The following is an 18,981-nucleotide window of genomic DNA, read 5'->3' as shown; positions in this document are numbered from 1 at the left end:
GTATCTCATTGTGGTTTTGATTTGTATTTCCCTGATAGCTATTGATGTTGAAGACCTACAAATGGCTAACAGACACATGAAAAAATGTTCAACAAGCATCACTTTAGAATGAATGAACAGGCTCAGAAAAGTGCAGTGATTTGGTTTCAAGTGACTTAATCCCAACTCAAACTGATTTAGACTAGATGGGCATTGGTTGCCTCAAGGATACAATGAAGGGTTGAGGTTATGGAATGGACAAAGATACATCTGGATCATTGATGCAACTGGTATGAGGGGCTCTTTCTCTCAGTCTCTCCTCTTCTGTGCATCAGGCATATCCTATCCTACTGCATGCCAGCTTCTTACGCAGATGGTTTCTGATTTCTGGTTTCTGGTCTCCTGCAGGCCTCCCCCTCCCTCTGTCCTAGTTTCAAAAACCACAGGGAAAAGCTCTGATTTGCCCAGCTTGTCCACCTTGGACAAATCAGCAGTGGCCAAGACAGCATAATCCTGTAAGAACAGGGCAAGTCACTCAAATCACATGGGTTAGACTTAGAGTAAGGGAAAAGGGAAACAATTCCCCAAAAGAAGAGGGATATATATTCCCAGAAGAAAAGGGGAAAAAAAAAACCTATCATAGTCCACTACTTCCAAGAATGGAAGCCAACAAGGCTTTTAAGTAAGGAGGAAAGTGACTCCTCCTTAAAGTTACATCACTTTGAAATTTCTCTGGGGATGTGGGGTTCAGACCACCTATGACATTTCAATTCAGTTTAACATTAATTGAACTTTTACAGAATGTTGGCATTATGTTCCAAGCTGGCACGTAGTATGAGCTCAATAAATATTGGTTGAATGAATAATGCAAAGATGAATAAGGTAAGGTACCGCTGCCCGGAGAACTTACAGCCTAGTGGGAGCTTAAGGCAAGGAAACAGTCCAAAAGGAACATATAAAGTGCTCTAAAAGCTGAAACAAATTAAAGATCATATTGATTTATGAAAGATGGAGGGACAGTAAGTTAGGAAAGTTACCAAGGAAGGAGGTACCATTTGAGATGGGCTTTGAAAATGGAGTGGGATTTCAACAAACAGAGACGTGAGAAAAGTGTGCATGAAGAAGAGCAAACATTGGGAGCCAAGGCATGAAGGCAGGGATGGACAAGCCATGGAGTTTTGTGTATGTGCGTGTCTGTGTGAGTGTGTGTGTGTGTGTGTGTGTGTGGTAAAAATACACACAGCATAAAATTTGCCCCCTAAAATTTAACTATGTTTAGGTGTGTAAGTCATTGGCATTAATTATGTTCACACTGTTGTGCAACCACCACTACAGAAACTTTTTCATCACTCCAAACAGAAATTCTGTACCCATTAGGCAACAAATGCATTTTCTCAAGCATCGTGATCTACTTTCTGTCTCTATGAATTGGCCTTTTCTATACATTTCATATAAGTGGAATTATACAACATTTATCTTTTTATGTCTGGTTTACATACTTCGCATAATGTCTTCACGGTTCATCATGTGCTGTAGCGTGGTCCAGAGCTTCATCCCTTTGTATAGCTGAATAATATTCCCTTGTATGAATATATCACATTTTGTTTATTTATCTGTTGACGGACACTTGGGTTGTTTCCACTCTGGCTACTGTGAATAATGCTACCATGAACATTGACATGCAAACATCTGTTCAAGTCTCTGTTTTCAATTCTTTTGAGTGTGTAGCTAGAAGCAGAACTGCTAGGTCATATAATTCTTTGAGGAACCACCAAACTGTTCTCCACAAAGACTGCACTATTTTATATTTCCACCAGCAATGTGCAAGGGTTCCAATTTCAGTACTTGATATGTTCCATTATATATAGATAGAGATACACAGATATATATCTCCAATACATATATTAAGCTTTGGAGCTTATATTGGAGATATATATATATATATCAGATACATATAGATGGAGATATATCTCCATCCTAGGAAGCGTGAAGTGGTACCTCACTGTGGTTCTGATTTGCATTCCCCTAATGACTAAGGATGTTGAGCATCTTTCCATGTACTTATTCAAGCCATCAGGTTTTACTGGTGCACAACCCAGGAGTTACAAAACTAAGGTGTTTAGGTTTTATTGTGTAGTCAATAGGGAGCCAATAATAGTTTGGAGGCAAAAGAGTGACATGATCAGCAATGTAAAATCTAGGTAGAAGAGGGTAAGATGGAGACACAGGACTAGTTAGGAGACTATTTCAATGGTCCAAGTGAGGGGCAATTCTAGCTTGAGTCAGGAAGGTGGCATTAATGATAAAGACAAACTCCAGAGGGATCATCCTTTCAGCACACTGGAAGCAACCTATATACAGTCATAAGGAACTGGTTATATAAGAATGGTGGAGGGGCACCTGGGTGGCTCAGTCAGTTAAGCGTCTGACTCTTGATTTCGGCTTGGGTCATAATCACAGGGTCGTGACATTGAGCCCCACATTGGACTCCATGCTCGGCATGGAGCCTGCTTGAGATTCTCTCTCTCCCTCTCTCTCTGCCCCTCCCCCGCTCAGGCTCACTCTCACTCTCTCTCTCAAAAAAAAATTAAATTAAAAAAAGTATGGTACAGCCTTCGTGATAAATTGCTCTGCATCCATAAAAATGAAGATGCAGCTGAATAAATAATGGGACAGAAAAATGTTCACAATATATTAAGTGAAAAAAATAAGGTTACAACACAGAATGTACATCATGATCCCATTTTTAGATAAATGGTCCATAATTAGATCAGAAGGGAAAGAGAAGGACAGATACTGAGGGGAAAAAAGACCTTGAAAGGCACACACACGAAAAATGTGAATAATGATTGTCTCTCACTAAACTAACGTCCCACCAAGTTACTCTCTGTGCTCTATTTTCTTCACTGTCCTTATCACTTTCAGAAAATATCATTTGTTCATCTGTTTATAAATTTTAGGAAGGAGGGAGTCTGCTTCATTCTTTCTCTATTCCCTGAATCTAGAACCTAGCCATAGGAGAAGCTCCATAAATATTTTTCAGCAGAAGTGCTCAGTGATGTGATCCAACTTGGTTTTTCTCACCTCTGTTTGTTTTTTTTAATTGTATACAATGAACTTACAACTTTCAACATAAGAAAAAGTGCAAAGAGGAGAGACAAAAACAAGAATCTTTCTCGCCACTGCCAATACCATCACCACCACCTCTGCCGATGCCACTGGATCTTTGATCTTGGCTGCTGACCCCAGAAGGACCTTGCAGCCAGAAGCTAACACCAGACACCACTAGTGTATCAAAGTGCTTTGCTCAGCCCGTGGACCCATCCAATGCCTCTCTTGCCTTCCTCCAGCTTCCTGGGTGTCCACTCTGTCCATCTGCACTCACTCAGCACAGGTGAAGCTCTTAACACCATCCCATCCCCACGGACTCAGAAGCCCAGAACAACCTGCCACCGGTAGGACATACACTTGGAAGAATGTTTCCAGGAAGAGGAGGTCACTGGTCTATACACACACTTGTCCTACGCTCACCCCTTCACCTCCTTTGCCCCCAGTCCTGGGGACTATGGAGATCATTATTAAACACCAGAGCTAGCTAAAGTTGGAGGAGGACCCCAGGCTATAGGCATGGAAAAGTAAGAGTGAAGCCAAGTAGCCCACTCAGAGATTTGTCTTACAACTTTGGGCATTAGCACCTTCTCTCAGGTCCATAAGTTCTGAACCAGAGACTGATCACCCTGGGTCAGAAGCCCTACGAGGTGAGTCATAGTCACGGGTCACTAACATCAAGGGCACAAATTTTAAAATAATTTCTTATTTATAGTAATGTAGTATATGATTTATTACATACAGTAAAAAGATTTTACTATTATGTGTGCTATCTAGAGAAAAGCACGCATATTTGTAAATACTATATACTACGTATTTATGCTGTACCAAATTATATAGATTAGATTTTACCACATATATATATGTTTACATAGAGAGAGAGAGTGTACACTCAATCATTCATTTATTCATTTGTGCTGTGAAACTGGACCCTGCTATTGTGGACCATCTTGTAAGCTTCCAGCAAAAGACGAACACCTATTTTAAAGCCACAGGATTTTTTCATTTGCTTTTCATATAGATGTTGAGTTCACCATAGTAAGAAGAAGAGGAAAGACTTCTACTTTGTTCCAAAAGGATCACTCTTGGAGGCCTCTGAGCTAAGCAAAGGGGAAGGAAAGGCTTATTCTGAAAAGGTCTCTATTAAGGGCAGAGACACATCTCTCTAAAGATACTTCTGTGTCAGGGGTGGGGAGGGAAGAAAGGCTTCTCCTATCTCTGCAACAAAGTGGGAGCTGAGGGTTCAACCGTGGTTTGGGGGAGTGGTGGTCAAAGGCACTACTGACCGTGAGAAACAGGTGGGACCCACAACGCAGGGGCAGGAGAGGAGGGGTTCCATCTGCAGTGCCCATGAGCACGATGATGAGCTCTAGGACAAGTGAAGTCCAGGTCATCCTTTCTATGATAGAGAGCGACATTACAGCTACTCTTCCAAGAACTAAGCATGACTACCCTCCTAAGAACATCCTCCATTACATCTGTCTCTTTTTAAAGGAACAGCCGCCGTAACCCCCTCCTTTCAAACTCACCAAATACCAAGCAAGATGGGAGCCATCAAGCCCAACTCTGCCACTTTAGAAAAGAAAATCTGAGTCTTGGAGAGAGTTACAGAAAATGCACCCACCCAGCAGCCACCCTGCCACCTCTCTGGGCTCCATTTACCACACCTCTTCCCTCGCCCAGGGACCAGCCAACTTCGGCTCACCAACTGGCAAATGGTAGTACAGAAAACCAGGGTCCTGGGTCACCAGAGCATCCTGCCCAACGAGAATATTTGGCTAAGAGTGATCCTCTGTGGGAGGAGACAAATTTAACAGGCATCTGGGCGGGAAGCACTGCTGTTTATTGATGGGAAACTGTTTGCCAAAGTAAGAGCTCTTTGGGGACCTCTGAAGATGTTTGGCAGGCCCCAGTCCCAAAAGCTGCTGTGCGCTGAGAAAGGGCCCGTGGGCCTCAAGAAAATTCGGCAGCCAGAAGGTTACCTCTCCAGAAGCCTACTAAGGGAGCAGTGTGGAAAAGTCTCCATCCAAAGAGGATGCACGGAGTAAAATATGTCTTTAATAGATGCCCTCTTCCAGAATTAGCCAAGCCCTCCCCAACTCCCCACCCTGTAATTTCTCCTTTAGAACAATTTGCACCACTGGAATTAATTATTTGTATAAATTTAATGCCCACAAGCTCCAACTGTGTTTGCTGTGCCGTGCACAGTGCAAGGCACACAATGAAAACGTACTGACCACAATGAGGTACCACTTCACACCCAGTAGGATGGCCACTACCAAAAGAAACAGAAAATAGTAAGCACTGGTGAGCACGTGAAGAAATTGGAACCCTTGTGCATGGTTGGTGGTAAAATGATGCAGTCACTGTGGAAAACAGTATAGCAATTCCTCGAAAAGTTAAAAATAGAATTACCATCAGATCCAGCAGTCCCACTTCTGGGTATATATCTAAGAGAATTGACAGCAGGGTCTCAAAGTGATATTTTTACACCCATGTGCATAGCAGCACTATTCACAACAGCCAAATAAATGGTAGAAGCAACCCACATGTCCATCAATGGATGAATGGGTAAACAAAATGTCGTCTGTATGTACAACGGAATATTATTCAGCCTTCAACAGGAAGGATATTCTGATGCATGCTACAACATGGATGAACCTTGAAGACATTATGTTTAAGTGAAATAAAGCCAGTCACAAAAAGAAAAATGTCCTATGATTTCACCTCTATAAAGTATCTAGGGTAGTCAAATTCACACAAATAGAAAGTAGGATGGCTATGGCCAGGGGCTGGAGGGGGTAAGGGGAAATGGGGAGTTTTTGTTTAATGGGCATAGAGTTTCAGTTTTGCAAGATGAAGAAGTTATGGGGATTGGCTACACAACAATGTGAATATATTCAGCACTACGGAACTATACACTTAGAAATGGTTCAGATGGCAAGTTTTATATTGTGTGGTTTTTACCACACCTTTTAAAAGTAACCTTCAAAAACCTTCTTAAAGGTTTTTCAATGAAGAGCATAGCTGGGGAGACTTTTAGGTATGTGGAAAACAAAAAAACACAGCCCAAGCCCACCTAAGTAAAAAGGAAATTTTATTGGCTCACATGACCAACAAATCCAAAGATAAGAGTTTTAGACATAGCAGGATCCAGGTGTTCAAATGATACCATCCAAAATCTGTCTCTGTCTCAGCCCTGCTTTCCCCAAATCCTGGGAAAGAATGACACACAAAGCCATGGAAAATGAGCTTGTTATACATCAATATCAGTTTCTCTCTGAATTGGATACTAAGTGGACACCACTTTTAAAATCCCCTCAGGTTCACCTGGAACTCCAGCAACTACTGTTATAACCATTTCTATGGAGGTTCTAACCAATACACAGTTGTAACCAGACATTAAAAAAAAAAAAAAGGAAATCCTGACATTTGGGTTTTTGGACAACATGAGATGAATCTTGAGGGCATTATGCTAAATGAAATAAGTCAGACAGAGAAAGTCAAAAACTGTATGATTGTACTATTACGTGAAATCTTAAAAAGCCAAACTCAGAGTAGATTTACAGTTAGCAGGGGCTAGGGGATGGTGGAAATGAGGGGGTGTTGGTCAAAGGATAAAAATTTCCAGATATAAGAGGAATAAATTCTGGGGATCTAAAGGTTGTGACTATAGTTAATAACACTGCATTGTACACTTGAAAGTTGCTAAGAGAGAAGATCTTAAATGTTCTCACCATAACAACAACAGCAATAAAATGATAACTATGTGACATGAAGGATATGTTAACTCACCTTATTGTGGTAATCATTTTACAATATATTTGTGTTTCAAATCATCACATTGTACATCTTAAATTTACACAATGTTGTATGTCAATTATATCTCAGTAAAGATGGAAAAATATTAATAATGTGGATTAAACTTACAAGTAGTCATCACATTATGAATAACAGCAAAGAAGAAATATCCTTCCAGTATTTGAGATGGTTATCCAATTCAGCAAAAAAAGTCACTTATGTCATTGACAATTAAGTGAAATTCCCATGTTTTCATCATTTCACTTTTGTCTTGCTCATTAATCTAAAAAAAAATCAACTAACATTGTCAAAACTACACTCACTCATCAATGCAATCATAGGTTGGCTAAGAATACAAGAGTTTGGTGGAAATCAACAAAAGAACTCTGTGAGAATTAACTGGATATTTGAAATTTACAATAAAGAATATTGCATTTTTAATTATTTGTAAATTGAATGTTACACATCCTTTATATCATGAAATGTATAATAAACATACACATAATTCATAATATATGTTTGTAGATAGATAGCAATATCCAGCACAATCACTACAAAAAACTATACAAAGAAATATACCTAAAAACACTAGAAAGGGCACCTGGCTGGTTCAGTCAGGGGACCATGCAACTCTTGATCTCAGGGTCATGAGTTCAAGCCCCACCCTGGGGGGGGGGGGAAGTTTACTTAAATAAATAAATAAATTCACAGCTTTAAAAACACTAGAAATAAATCGAGATGGAATCTTAAATGTATTCAGAGAACCTACCAGAAGGAAGAAAAGAGAAACAGGGAAAGGAAACAGGAAACAAATGATAAAATGGCAGACTTAAGTTCTAACATATCAATAATTGCCTTAAATGTAAGTGGTCTAAATACACCAATTAAAAGGCAGAGATTGGCAGATTTGCAAAATGGATAACAAAGTAAGATTCAACTACATGCTGCTTACAAGAAATTCACTTCAAACTCAATGATATTGGTAGATCAAATTAAAGAATGAAAAAAGATATGCCATGCAAACACTAATCTTTTAAAAGGCAGAATAGCTATATTAATATCATAAAAAAGTAGGCTTCAGAACAAAGACAATTACTAGAGACAAGGAGGGACATTACATAATGGCAAAAGGATGAATTCTTCGGGAAGACATAATCCCAACTATGTGTGCACCAAACAGTAGAGCCTGAAGATACCTGAGAGGTGAAACCAAAAAACCCACAGTCATAGTTGGGATTTCAACATGCCCCTCTTAGCAACAGACAGAACTACTAGAAAGAAAATTGGCAAGGATATAGAAGACCTGAACTACACAATCTACCAACAGGATCTAATGGACATATATAGAACACCGCACCCAACAATAGTAGAATACACAGTTTTTTTCTACTGCCCATGGAATATTCACCAAGGCAGATCATATTATGGCCTCCCCTCCCAAAGTTTTATAATGAAAATCATAAAAATGGTCAAGGACATGAAAGTTGGGGATAAGCTGAGGAACTAGTCCAGATCGAAGGAGACATGATAACAAAATGCGATGCATGTTCCTGGGTGGGACCATGGATGACCACCTATTGGGACAGGTAACAATATCTGAAAAAGGTATATAGATTAGATGGCAGGGTGGTCTCAAGACTGATTTCCTTACTTGAAGGGTTATATGGTGGTTATTTAGAAGAGTGTTTTTGTTTGGAGGAAATACACAGAGAAAAATTTAAAGGTGATAAGGAAACATGTATGTAGCTTATGTTCGAATGATTCAGAAAAACTAATGCTAATGAGTTTGCACACACAAGCAGACATATATGGGAAAGAAAGGAAAAGAGGATGATGAATCAATGGAGTGAAATGGTAGAAAGTTGGGAACCTGAGTAAGGGAGATATGAATGTTGCTTTTGCTGCTCTTCCAACTTATCTATATACATTTGAAATTATTTTGAAATAAATTAATTGAAAATTATGAAAGCTAAATATACACATATTAGCAAAAGCTGAAGGAATTCATCCGCTAGAAGATACACAGAGGTGGTTTTTACCCAAAGGAACAAAAATACTAATTCAAAGGGATACATGCACCCCAATGTTTATAGCAGTGTTATCAACAATAGCCAAATTATAATTTATTATAATTATTATATTATAGCCCAAATGTCCACCAGCTGATGAATGGATAAAGAAGATGTGGTATATATATACAATGGAATATTACTCAGCCATAAAAAAGAATGAAATCTTGCCACTTGCAATGACATGGATAAAGCTAAAGAGTATTATGCTAAGTGAAATATGTCAGTCAGTGAAAGACAAATACTATATGTGGAATTTAAATACTCGTATGTGGAATTTAAGAAACAAAACAAATGAACAAAGAAAAAAGAGATAAACCAAGAAACAGACTCTTAACTATAGAGAACAAACTGATGGTTACCAGAGGGGAGGTGGATGGGGGATGGGTGAAATAGTGATGGGGATTAAGGAGGTCACTTGTGACGAGCACCTGCTGTTGTACGTAAGTGTTGAATCACTAAATTGTACACCTGAAACTAATATTACTCTGTATGTTAACTAACTGGAATTTAAATAAACACTTGGAAAAGAAAAAGATACACAGAGGAAATTTATGGAAGACTACTGTGTATGTACAGAAATTAAGACAGTGTAGGTACTTCTACTGAGGGCTGCTGGAGGGGAGATGAGTGGGGGGGATGCGGTAACTGGGTGATGGGCCTTAAGGAAGGCACTTGAAGTAACGGGAACTGGATGTTGTATGCAACTGATGAATCACTAAATTCTACCTCTGAAACTAATAATACAGTATTTGTTAATTAAATTGAATTTAAATAAAAAATTTTTTTAAAAAGACAGTTGTAGGTACTTCTCCAAGGAGCGACAAAGAAGCCAACCAATGGATTGCCCCACATGTATTTGGACATTTGACTGATGACAAATTATTAACGGTGCTTTATTAATTAGACATCAATGTGGAAAAAGAATCCTGACCCCTAACTCATCCCATTACACTAAAGGTCTTGTTTTCACAAAGGACACTACAAAACTTGGATTCACAATCAGGGGACAGAACACATCCTCCCCACTTTTTCACTGATCAAAGGTTACTACCGTGGCACTTCAACTGTTGGCAGGATTAAGAAATCAGGGTTGGCGTGGAAATCAGGGTTTCAAAGTAGAGTCCAGAAGCAACAAGGTATCCTCTGATGTCCCCAAGCTAATGGGTACAAACACAGGAGACCCAACACAGTGACTGCAGCTGACGGACGGACCTGTCTGTGAGCATCTGTGGCACCGTGACACACCACCAAGGTCTGCCACGTGGGAATTAAAGGTCCTTTGCAGGAAGCTTGGGGTTCCGGGTAAGCAGGCGGAGGTAAGGGCCACCTGCCTACTACTGCTTAAGTGGCTCCCATTGAACTCACAGGAACACAAAACTATGAGCTCCCCATCAGTCTGAATTAGGTCCCATCTAATTCTGTATCCTCAATGCCTGGCATAAGGTAAGTGTATTTGCTTGTTCAGGCTGCCATAACAAAGTACCATAGACTGAGTGGCTTAAACACAGAAATTTATTTTCTCATCATTCCCAAAATTGGAAATCCAAGATCACGGTGTTGACAGGGTTGCTTTCTTCTGCGGCCACTCTCCTTGGCTTGTAGATGGCCATGTTCTCCCTGTGTCCTCACATGGTCTTCCCTCTGTGTCTGTGTCCAAATTTCCTCTTCCTATGAGGACACCAGTCATACTGGATTAGGGCCCACCCTAATGACCTCGCTTAACTTACTCACCTCTGCAAAGACACCTATCTCCAAATACAGTCACATTCTGACATACTGGGGGTTAGGACTTCAACATATGAATTGGAGGTGGGGCACAATTCATCCCATAACAGCAGCCATTTGATGACTCTATGCTGAGTAAATGAATGAATGAATGAATGAATGAATATAGAAGCCTCCATTACAACATCTCTTTTGCGGGAGAAGCTTTCAATCCCAGATGCCTGAGCTGAGAATATTTGGACAGTTGTGATTGTCCTGGACCCCTTCCATTCAGACAGTGAAACCAAGTGGAGTGCGGCCATCCCCGGTGTGATATCAGGAAGCCAAGCTAAGTGCTAATACAATCTACTTGTTATGGCTACTGCTTTGATATCTTCAAATTCCCCACTAAACACGGAGGCCCAAGGAGACTCCCTGAGTCAAATTCAGTCACTTTTTGGATTAACCTTTACTATTCCCAAATGCTGGGGCGGGGGGGGGGGGGGGAAGCATTTAGGCACACACGACCACCACCCTGAGAAAGACTTTCATTGTCAGGATATATGATAGGATAATCTGGCTGCTCCAAGACCTCTAGTCACTCATTTCCAATATTTCAGGACAACATAACCAATACAGCAAGAATCCTAATTTCAAATAGGTAGTTCCCTTGTCTTCATGTGCATTCTTACATTCAATGGAACCCATGCCCAAATTTTAGTAACTGAGTAAATGGTGGTAAAAAGCCTGGATACCAGGACACTAAACCTGGCCCTCATCTCCAAAGATACCATCACCTGTAAAAATGAATACTTTGAAGTTAATCATCTTGGTGGTCCCTTTAAGTCTTATGATTGCTTGTGTATAGATACCCTGGTTTCTTTATAAACAATTATGGCTTTAACCTCCATATGTTGCTTTATTCATTCATTCATTCATTCTCCTGATCAGTATTCCCTCATTCGATATTGTTTCATTGGCTCAATATTTACTGAGTGCCTACTATGTGCTAGGCACTGTTCTAAGGCCTGGGATACAACAATGAAGGAAGGTTTCTGCTTCCACGAAGCTTACATATTAGTAGAGGAGAGAGAGGTTAAGTAAGTTATAATAGCACTGAGATCAACTGAAAAAAAGATAATTAAAAACCATGTGGGGGCGCCTGGGTGGCTCAGTCGTTAAGCGTCTGCCTTCGGCTCAGGTCATGATCCCAGGGTCCTGGGATCAAGCCCCACATCGGGCTCCCTGCTCAGCAGGAGGCCTGTTTCTCCCTCTCCCACTCCCCCTGCTTGTATTCCCTCTCTCACTGTCTCTCTCTCTCTGTCAAATGAATAAATAAAATCTTAAAAAAAAAAAAAAAACCATGTGAAGATCAGAAGTATAGTATTCCAGCTGGAGGGAACAGCAGCTGCAAAAGCCCTGAGGTAAGAACAAGAACAGAGTAACAGAAAAAAAGTCTAGTGTGGTTCCGAGTATCAAAAGTTCAGTAAGTGTCCAGAACGATATGTTTAAGCTGAATCCTCCTGAGTATTTGGGAAGCAGGAAAGGCCATCCATTCCTGTGAGTAAATAATATCTCCCTTATCCCTTTCCTGAGTTTAGATTCGGATCACAACTACTCTCAAGCTTCTGCTTCTAACAGGAAGCATCTCAATGGTTTAGCTTAGCTCATGCTACCTCAAGTCCTCGTGATAAAAATAACTGTGTTGAGCCCCTAATAGTTAACACTTACTGAGCACTTACGTGTCAGGGAACCTATTAAGTACTTCACATACATTATCTCCTTAATCCCCACAATATCCCCATAAGGGTTGGCACCATTTTACAGGCAAGAAAACTGAGGCTCAGAGAGACTGGATGACTTGTCCAAGCAAGCAGTAGGGGAACAAGGATTTGACTTGTCTAGGCATGTACCATGCCATTTGGGGCTACACAATATTGGCTACCATTACCCCCCGCATTGGTGCACATGACCCTTGACCTGAATGAGCTCCTAAAATCATGGAGGATCTCAGGGAGTCCTCAAGCCCTTCAAAGGGACCTTTCAGCTCTGCTAATTTACTGGTTCCAAATGCCATTTGGGACCAGAGCCAAGTTGGCTCCATCTAAGTTTTTAGGGAGGGCTTTTTAAAAAATAGAGATGTCAGGATTTGAACCCAAGGCTAAAAATACATTGGCCTCTTTTGGAAAGCTCCCCCAGGTGATTCTGGTGAGCAGCCAGGAAGAGGACTGGCTCCTCCAGCCTGACCTTCCTGACATAATGCAGACTCTGCCGGGAAACTTTCAGAAACAGAGTGCATCACATGCCGGTTTGATCAGTCCTAATATTTGGAACGTTTTCTCTTCATTGCCTGAACTCTGCTCTTCCCAAATTTTGGTTACCTAAAGAAATGGGAATCATCTAGTATCAACTAATGCCATATGGTGGAAAATTTGTATAGCTGATAAACAATTTCACATCCCATTTCCTGGAACTGTGCTGCTTTTGTTCTGGTTTTTAAGGAAAACAAAAAAGCAAAGCAGAGCATCTCAGAGTACAAATCATAAAACAAAAGAGTAACACATGTGCCTTATTATAGCCACTTTGCAAAAAGATCAAAGTAACAGAAAGAAGAGAAAGAGGCAGAAGGGGGTTGGGGGGGCGCCTGGGTGGCTCAGTTGGTTAAGCAACTGCCTTCGGCTCAGGTCATGATTCTGGAGTCCCGGGATCGAGTCCCACATCGGGCTCCCTGCTCAGCGGGGGGTCTGCTTCTCCCTCTGACCCTTCCCCTCTCATGCTCTCTGTCTCCCATTCTCTCTCTCAGATAAATAAATAAAATCTTAAAAAAAAAAAAAAAAAAAAAAGAAGGGGGTTGGGGGAGGAGACAGTTGGTGGGGTTAGAAAGAGAAAGAAGAAAGAAAGGGAGTCAAATATGGGCTCTACCAACTATGGTTCTGAATTTTAAAAACCCACTTTCACTCTTACTCAGAAGAGCAATACAGAGATTTTTTTTCCCCCTTACCAAGAGCATGTTGTACCTTCATTGGACAAAAGGATCCAGGAAAAGTTTCAATCCTTAATGCACAAAAATTCCCCAGGAGCCCAAGAAGAGCTTTTGTGCTGGATTGTGATAGAAAGCCCACTCCTTCATGTATAATTGAAGATACTTAGGACAGCATTACAACCCTTACTGCTGATACACGGAACTACCTCCAAATCCTCACTAATGTGCAGCTCTCTCAGGAAGCTCTCTTAAGCAATTAAAAATGGTAATTCTGCCACCTAGCAAGAGTCGGAGCCCGCCCCCGCCTTCGTGTGGATTGCAAGCACACATTTAGCGGTTATTCACTTCAAGTGTACACACTCTACAAACTTTTCTCAAACCCTGCTTGCTAAATACATAGGTGAGGCTCATTACTTTTTTTTTCAAGTAATACAAACAATGAAATGATTGTTTTTGATAAGCCTTTCCTTTAATTTATAGAGTTGATTTCTAATTTGCCGAGGGTACGGAGTAAAACTAGATTTTGTGTGTTCCCTAACCCCCTCAAGAACAATTTGTTGTTGTTGTTGTTTTTAACAAATAATGTATTATTTGTTTCAGGGGTACAGGTCTGTGATTCATCAGTCTTACACAATTCATAGTGCCCACCATAGTACATATCCTCCCCAATGCCCATCACCCAGCCACCCCATCCCCCCACCCCCCTCCACTCAAGCAACCCTCAGTTTATTTCCTGAGATTAAGGGTCCCTTATGGTTTGTCTCCCTTTCTGGTTTTGTCTTGTTTCATTTTTCCCTCCCCTCCCCTATGATCTTCTGTCTTGTTTCTCAAATTCCTCATATCAGTGAGATCATATGATGCTTGTCTTTCTCTGATTGACTTATTTCGCTTAGCATAACACCCTCTAGTTCCACCCACGTTGTTGCAATGGCAAGATTTCATTTTTTCCATGGCTGCGTAATATTCCATTGTATATATACACCACATCTTCTTTATCCTTTCATCTGTTGTTGGACATTTAGGCTCTTTCCATAGTTGGCTATTGTGGACATTGCTGCTATAAACATTGGGGTGCGTGTGCCCCTTCAGATTACTACATTTGTATCTTTGGGGTAAATACCCAGTAGCACAATTGCTGGGTCATAGGGTAGCTCTATTTACAACTTTTTGAGGAACCTCCACACTGTTTTCCAGAGTGGCTGCACCAGCTTGCATTCCCACCAACAGGATAGGAGGGTTCCCCTTTCTCCACATCCTCGCCAACATCTGTCATTTCCTGACTTGTTAATTTTAGCCATTCTGACTGGTGTGAGGTGGCATCCCATTGAGGTTTTGATTTGTATTTCCCTGATGCTGAGTGATGTTGAGCACTTTCTCTCATGTCTGTTGGCCATTTGGATGTCTTCTTTGCAGAAATGTCTATTCATGTCTTCTGCCCATTTGATTGGATTATTTGTTCTTTGGGTGTGGAGTTTGAGAAGTTCTTTATAGATTTTGGTTACTAGACCTTTATCTGATATGTCATTTGCAAATACCTTCTCCCATTCTGTCAGTTGTCTTCTGGTTTTGTTGACTGTTTCCATTGCTGTGCAAAAGCTTTTTATCTTGATGAAGTCCCAATAGTTCATTTTTGCCCTTGCTTCCCTTGCCTTTGGCGATGTTTCTAGGAGGAAGTTGCTGCAGCTGAGGTTGAAGAGGTTGCTGCCTGTGTCCTCCTCAAGGATTTTGATGGATTCCTGTCTCACATTTAGGTCTTTCATCCATTTTGAGTCTATTTTTGTGTGTGGTGTAAGGAAATGGTCCAGTTTCATTCTTCTGCATGTGGCTGTCCAATTTTCCCAACACCATTTGTTGAAGAGACTGTCTTTCTTCCATTGGACATTCTTTCCTGCTTTGTCAAAGATTAGTTGATCATAGAGTTGAGGGTCTATATCTGGGCTCTCTATTCTGTTCCATTGATCTATGTGTCTGTTTTGTGCCAGTACCATACTGTCTTGATGATGACAGCTTTGTAATAGAGCTTGAAGTCCGGAATTGTGATGCCACCAGCTTTGCTTTTCTTTTTCAACATTCCTCTGGCTATTCGGGGTCTTTTCTGGTTCCATACAAATTTTAGGATTATTTGTTCCATTTCTTTGAAAAAAGTGGATGGTATTTTGATAGGGATTGCATTAAATGTGTAGATTGCTCTAGGTAGCATAGAGATTTTCACAATATTTGTTCTTCCAATCCATGAGCATGGAACGTTTTTCCATTTCTTTGTGTCTTCCTCAATTTCTTTCATGAGTATTCTAGAGTTTTCAGAGTACAGATTCTTTGCCTCTTTGGTTACATTTATTCCTAGGTATCTTATGGGTTTGGGTGCAATTGTAAATGGGATCAACTCCTTCATTTCTCTTTCTTCTGTCTTGTTGTTGGTGTATAGAAATGCAACTGATTTCTGTGCATTGATTTTATATCCTGCCACTTTATTGAATTCCTGTTTGAGTTCTAGCAATTTTGGGGTGGAGTCTTTTGGGCTTTCCACATAAAGTATCATATCATCTGCAAAAAGTGAGAGTTTCACTTCTTCTTTGCTGATTTGAATGCCTTTTCTTTCTTTTTGTTGTCTGATTGCTGAGGCTAGGACTTCTAGTACTATGTTGAAGAGCAGTGGTGAGAGCGGACATCCCTGCCGTGTTCCTGACCTTAGGGGAAAGCTCTCAGTTTTTCCCCATTGAAGATGATATTCACTGTGGGTTTTTCATAGATGGCTTTTATGATATTGAATTATGTACCCTCTATCCCTACACTGTGAAGAGTTTTAATCAAGAAAGGATGCTGTACTTTGTCAAATGCTTTTTCTGCATCTGTTGAGAGGATCATATGGTTCTTGTTCTTTCTTTTATTCATGTATTGTATCACATTGATTGATTTGCAGATGTTGAACCAACCTTGCAGCCCAGGAATAAATCCCACTTGGTCATGGTGAATCATCCTTTTAATGTACTGTTGGATCCTATTGGCTAGTATTTTGGTGAGAATTTTTTCATCCATGTTCATCAGGGACATTGGTCTATAGTTTTCCTTTTTGATGGGGTCTTTGTCTGGTTTTGGGATCAAGGTAATGCTGGCCTCATAGAATGAGTTTGGAAGTTTTCCTTCCATTTCTATTCTTTGGAACAGTTTCAGAAGAATAGGTATTAATTCTTCTTTAAATGTTTGGTAGAATTCCCCTGGGAAGCCATCTGGCCCTGGGCTCTTGTTTGTTGGGAGATTTTTGATTACTGCTTCAATTTCCTTGCTGGTTATGGGTTTGTTCAGGTTTTCTATTTCTTCCTGGTTCAGTTTTGGTAGTTTATATGTCTCTAGGTAGGAATGCATCCATTTCTTCCAGATTGTCTAATTTGCAACTATATGCTCATAATATGTTCTTGTAATTGTATTTCTTTGGTGTTGGTTGTGATCTCTCCTCTTTCATTCATGATTTTATTTATTTGGGTCCTTTCTCTTTTCTTTTTGATGTGTCTGGCCGGGGGTTTATCAATCTTATTAATTCTTTCAAAGAACCAGCTCCCAGTTTTGTTGATCTGTTCTACTGTTCTTTTGGTTTCTGTTTCATTGGTTTCTGCTCTGATCTTTATTATTTCTTTATTATTTCTCTTCTCCTGCTGGGTTTAGACTTTATTTGCTGTTCTCTCTCCAGCTCTTTTAGGTGTAGGGTTAGGTTGTGTATTTGAGACCTTTCTTGTTTCTTGAGAAAGGCTTGTATTGCTATATACTTTCCTCTTAGGACCGCCTTTGCTGTATCCCAAAGATTTTGACAGTTGTGTTTTCATTTTCATTTGTTTCCATGAATTTTTTTAATTCTTCTTTAATTTCCTGGTTGACCCATTCATTCTTTAGTAGGATGCTCTTTAGCCTCCATGTATTTGGGTTCTTCCCAACTTTCCTCTTGTAGTTGAGTTCTAGTTTCAAAACATTGTGGTCCGAAAATATGCAGGGAATGATTCCAATCTTTTGGTACCGGTTGAGACCTGATTTGTGACCCAGGATGTGATCTATTCTGGAGAATGTTCCATGTGCACTAGAGAAGAATGTATATTCTGTTGCTTTGGGATGGAATGTTCTGAATATATCTGTGAGGTCCATCTGGTCCAGTGTGTCATTTAAAGCCCTTATTTCCTTGTTGACCTTTTGCTTAGATGATCTTTCCATTTCAGTGAGGGGGTGTTAAAGTCCCCTACTATTTTTGTATTATTGTTGATGTGTTTCTTTGATTTTTTTTTTATTAATTGGCTTATCTAATTGGCTGCTCCCATGTTAGTGGCATAGATATTTAAAATTGTTAGATCTAAAAAAAAATTAAAAATAAAAATTGTTAGATCTTCTTGTGGATAGACCCTTTAAGTATGATGTAGTGTCCTTCCTCATCTCTTATTATAGTCTTTGGTTTAAAATCTAATTGGTCTGAAATAAGGATTGCCACCCCTGCTTTCTTTTGATGTCCATTAGCATAGTAAATGGTTTTCCACCCCCTCACTTTAAACCTGGAGGTGTCTTTGGGTTTAAAATGAGTCTCTTGCAGAGAGCATATCGATGGGTCTTGTTTTTTTATCCAATCTGATACCCTGTGTCTTTTGATTGGGGCATTTAGCCCATTTACATTCAGGGTAACTATGGAAAGATATGAATTTAGTGCCATTGTATTGCCTGTAAGGTGACTGTTACCTTATATTATCTCTGTTCCTTTCTGGTCTATGTTACTTTTAGGCTCTTTCCTTGCTTTGAGGACCCCTTTCAATATTCCTTGTAGGGCTGGTTTGGTGTTCGCAAATTCTTCTAGTTTTTGTTTGTCCTGAAAGCTTTTTATCTCTCCTTCTATTTTCAATGACAGCTTAGCTGGATATAGTATTCTTGGCTGCATATTTTTCTTGTTTAGTGCTCTGAATATATCATGCCGGTCCTTTCTGACCTGCCAGGTCTCTCTGGATAGGTCTGCCGCCAATCTAATGTTTCTACCATTGTAGGTTACAGACCTCTCGTCCAGAGCTACTTTCAGGATTTTCTCTTTGTCTCTGAGATTTGTGAGTTTTACTATTAGATGTTGGGGTGTTGACCTATTTTTATTGATTTTGAGGGGGGTTCTCTGTGCCTCCTGGATTTTGATGCCTGTTTCCTTCCCCAAATTAGGGAAGTTCTCTGCTATAATTTACTCCAATATACCTTCTGCCCCTCTCTATCTTCTTCCTCTGGGATCCCAACTATTCTAATGTTGTTTTGCATTACGGTATCACTTATCTCTCGAATTCGCCCCTCGTGATCCAGTAGTTGTTTATCTCTCTTTCTCAGCTT

The 18,981-nt window shown here is 40.2% G+C and overlaps 1 long non-coding RNA gene across 5 annotated transcripts in view; it reads right to left on the bottom strand.

The window, feature by feature from the left end:
• Positions 1-18,981, bottom strand: part of LOC118523481 (uncharacterized) — a 109,827-nt gene that overhangs the window by 20,451 nt on the left and 70,395 nt on the right. For 3 of the 5 annotated variants that reach the window (XR_013443197.1, XR_013443196.1, XR_013443198.1), the window contains exon 4: positions 10,455-10,628. The exons of 1 other annotated variant lie outside the window; for it this stretch is intronic. This is a non-coding gene — a long non-coding RNA (uncharacterized LOC118523481). Of the gene's footprint in view, positions 1-10,454; positions 10,629-16,853; positions 17,981-18,981 lie in introns of those variants that run through there. One more of the 5 variants, XR_013443200.1, reaches the window with a different exon arrangement.

Source organism: Halichoerus grypus, chromosome 13 (assembly GCF_964656455.1).
Source record: "Halichoerus grypus chromosome 13, mHalGry1.hap1.1, whole genome shotgun sequence".
Lineage (NCBI taxonomy): Eukaryota > Metazoa > Chordata > Mammalia > Carnivora > Phocidae > Halichoerus > Halichoerus grypus.
The sequence above is the reverse complement of the archived record's forward strand: the minus strand, read 5'-3'. Positions and strand labels throughout refer to the sequence as shown.